The sequence below is a fragment of the Ammospiza caudacuta genome, chromosome 9, assembly GCF_027887145.1.
Source record: "Ammospiza caudacuta isolate bAmmCau1 chromosome 9, bAmmCau1.pri, whole genome shotgun sequence".
Taxonomy (NCBI): domain Eukaryota; kingdom Metazoa; phylum Chordata; class Aves; order Passeriformes; family Passerellidae; genus Ammospiza; species Ammospiza caudacuta.
The window spans coordinates 29358798-29362882 of NC_080601.1; positions in this window are offsets into that span (position 1 = coordinate 29358798).

Genomic DNA, 4085 nt, shown 5'->3' on the forward strand with positions numbered 1-4085 from the left:
AAGTTTTGGTTTGTAAACAGTTGAAATTTGTTAGTACTTGTTTAATTATGTAGGACCTGTCACCAATATTAACTGATCTGTGTAACTGATTGCAAAGTGTTTCAATTTGTGTTTCTTAAGAAGAAAGATTTTAATAAAGAGAATTATAAAGCATATACATTGGTGGGCAATTGACCCAGAAACAACATGCTTCTAGCTTCCCAGGGGATCTATTAAAAATCAAAATGAATAAAAGACAGTTTAAGGAGTAAGAATGAAGCAGGGGTGTAAAAGGTTTGCTTTTAAATATTATTTTTACAAGTTGTGGTTCGTGGTTCTTGCCAGGGAGCTCCCACTGTACAGATTGGGAGTGATTGCCATCAGCTGGTGCTGAAGTTGAAGTGAGCACATCTCAGCAGTTCACTCTGTAATTATCATTAATTGTTATTACCCACTCCTATCCCTCTAGATATGTCCTTACTTCCCTTTTTATTTCCAAATGAACTGGGCAACCTGTCTATTCCCACTGGCTTTTTGCTGTCTCCATCCAGGTTGTCTTCTCAGCCTTCTGAAAGCATCACATAAAATATTGCCCAGCCAGGAACTTTCTCCATGCCATCTCAACCTACGTCCCTTAAGTTTACCCAGTTCTTTTGTTTCCCTTGTGCTCTCCCTCTGCCTTTCCTGATTTTTCTTCTTTTCAGCAGTGTCCTCCCCAGTGCCACCCCAGCTATACGAGGACCTTTCCCACTCTGGCCTTTTCCTGGCTCACCACCACTGCCACCACCCAGAGCTCCTGGAAAGAAATACTCAGCCTCAGCCAGGGTGACCTAAAGACATTCTTGTACTAAATATTTAAAGAATGCAAAGAGGACAAAAGCTGAGGGGAGACTTTATCACCAGATCTGATAAATTCATTCAGTGGAAAACACAGGGAGGAAAGCTGAGACACCAATGTCTGGTCCACGTGCAAGGCATGGCATGGAGCACTATCAAAGCATGAGCTACACCTCCCCTCCCCCTCTCTGGGAGGGAAATGGGTCCTGTCTGCCCCACTGAATGGCTGGGAAAATTCTGACTCTGCAGTTCGTTAAATCAGTGCCTTTTAAGTAATTGTTTTGCAGGTGAGGCACACATGTCATATATTTTAAGCACAAGTGGTTTCAGTTCTTCTGTCCTGGATGTACTGAAACCTTTGTTCGTGTGATACCATCTCACTGGAGCTGTGAATCTCTCGCTCTAGAAATCAGGCAAATGAAATAATATATTCATACCAAAGGGAAAAAACATCCAAACTCTGGTGTTCAAACACAATGTTTCAAGTCCAGGTTTTGTCACACTTAATATTCTTGCTGGAAAAGGGAACTTGGGTCTGGAAAACTTCACAGGTGAGCAAAGCATCAGCTTGGCCTTTTGACACACGGCTGTGACTGAGCTCACTTGGACAGCCAGGCTGTGAAACAGCAGGGCTGCCCAGCCTGCCCACAGTGCAGGTCAAGGCTGCCCCAAAACAGGAGCCCTGTGTGGGAGGCTGACCAGGAGGGAGGGCAGGGGCATGCAGGGAGCTGGGCATGGTGCTGCCAGCTTTGGGCCAGGCTGACGTGGGGCTGCCTGCGGGGCGCTGCCCTGGCACATCAGCTGGGCTGGCAGGCCCTGTGTGGAGCAGATTCCCCTTCCTGCCTTTTCGGTGCCCTGGGACTGTGCTGTGTTTGTGCAGGTGGCAGCAAGGGCAGCCCAGAGAACAGGTTTGCCTTGGTTACGTTCCCACGTCCAACTCCAGCGGCCTCCACGGATCTGTGTCAATAGGTCGAGCTCTCCTCACGTGCTTCGCTCGCTGATGCAATGCTGCAGCACGAGGCCATGGGAGCATGTGGTGTGTATTCGTGGAGGGGAAGGTCCCTTGGCCGGGGACAAGAGGGGGACTCAACAAGAGACAGGGATTCTCCCTAAAACATCTTGGTGGAACTAAGTAATGCAGCAGTGGAACACAAAATACCGACGAAGATCAGCATTCAGCGCCCTGTAGTTGTGTCAGGGGAAGTTTAGGTTGGATATGAGGAAAAGGTTCTGCACCCAGAGGGTGGTTGGGATCTGGAACAGGATCCCCAGGGAATTGGTTTTGGCTCCAAGCCTGACAAAGTTCAAGAAGCATTTAGACAAATAGCACATGGTGTGAATTTTTGGACTGTCCAGGAATTGGACACGATGATCCTTGTGGATCCTTTCCAACTCAGAATGTTCTGTGATTCTGTGATTGTCACTGCACGGCCTGAGCTGGCCTTACTGACCTGATGGTCAGCAATCCTTCCCAGCTCTCCTGCCATGCCCCACCTCCCCTTTCCTTGCCTTCAGCAGATTATGGTGTATTACAGCACTGGCAATCTGGCCCCTATCATTTTGGAACAGTCTCGTACTAACCTGACTTACTCATGGCACCATGGGAACCTCAGTCCCCAGATGCAGAAGTGAAAGAAGCAGAAGTAGTTTCCATTTTTTCCCTCCTACCTGTCCCCTTTTGCTGCCAACATCAGGAGGGCCCTGGTTGGTGCCACGGGGGCATGGGAGCAGGCAGGAGAGCAGTGGGGCCACCAGGATCCATCTCCCACACTGTGAAGATGATTTTCTTAGGGCTGATCTGCACACAATTGCATCAGCCTTCTGCAGGGTGAGATTTCTAATCAGATACCCAAAGCCAGCAGCTCTCTCAGTTCACATCAGGCCTGTTCTGGTTAAAGGGCTGCCTGTCAGGAGCAGCACTCAGCTAGCTACCTGAACTGGCTTCCTTTAAATTGAAATAGGAGCATACATCAATTTTTAATTAACTGGATCATCTGAATGAGTGGGCACGTCCAAAAGCTTTTTGTGAACTAGAAAGCTGCGTAGGGCATGCTGAATTCAGCCTATTAAATGTTTAAATAATTGCCACACAGAGTCTTGGACACTATTCCTCAAGGTAACACAGTAAAGTATCAGCAGCACAGCCCTGGGTCAGGAGGCAGCTTTCTCAGCCTAATTTCTTCCCTGTGCCTTAGAAACAAAGGCTCTTGTTTAAAAGCTGGCCTCCCGTTGTTCCTGAGCCTTGTTTGAGGACATGCACATTAGTTCCACCTTCCTTAAACACTGCCTTGGTGTCTTTAGAGAACACAGGAAGCCTGTTTTGTTTGTGGGTTTCTTCTCTGGCTGGGCTGCTTTTGCATTGCAGCTGGTTTATCTTTGGCAGATAGCAACGTGTTCTTGGCAGCACATTTTCACCTTGAGCTCACGGGGTGTAGCCACACTGTGTTTTGCACACCTGTGGTGGAGAACTAGGAAAATGTTGCCTCTTTGTGTCAGTGCTGAGATGTAAAAACCAGTTTCCCAGCAGAACTGTTAGTGCATTGTAGAGGTTCTGGCTCCCAAGGCATGGGCACACTGGAGGGTGGGTGTGCATGTGTGTGCATGAGCAAGGCTTGTGCTGCTGCATGGACTTTAGCACTGAGCAGCTGGCAATGGGACATGCTTCTCCATTACAATCACAAGTAAAGTTGTTTTGGTGTGCCCAAGCTGAGTTTTTGACCTGCTTATCTGCCCTGCTCACTGTCACCTCCCACAGCACTGTCTGTAGGTGGAAGCTGTGGTGACAAGCTTGCCAAGACACGGCCCCACCAAGACATTCACAGGGACTGGTGTCAGTGTTCCCCACAGTGCCCTTGGACAATCCACAGGGTCTCTGGAAAGAAGGGAGACCTCAAACAGGCGTGCTCAATAGCAGAGTCAGAAGAAAGAACACTGAGACCAGCAGCAAGAGCAGCCCAGGTGTGTCCTGATGCTAATGGGGATCAGCACCACTCCAGCTGAGCTATTCCAGTGCCTGGTTCCAATTGAGAAAGATTAACTCAAGCAGGCAGGATGGATATGCTAGATATTAGTCTGCCAAGATATCAGCAGGCTGATGCCCCTGTGACTGCATGTTCACAAGCTGAGTTACATGCTCCTCTGCTTTTCTCTTCCTGCAGAGGCAGGTGCTGATTCACGAGCTGCTGCTGTAGTTCAGCCACCAGCACATCTCTTCCCAAACCCCTTCTGGGGGGTCTGATCTTAAAACCAGCAGTGAGAGTCTGGTTGAG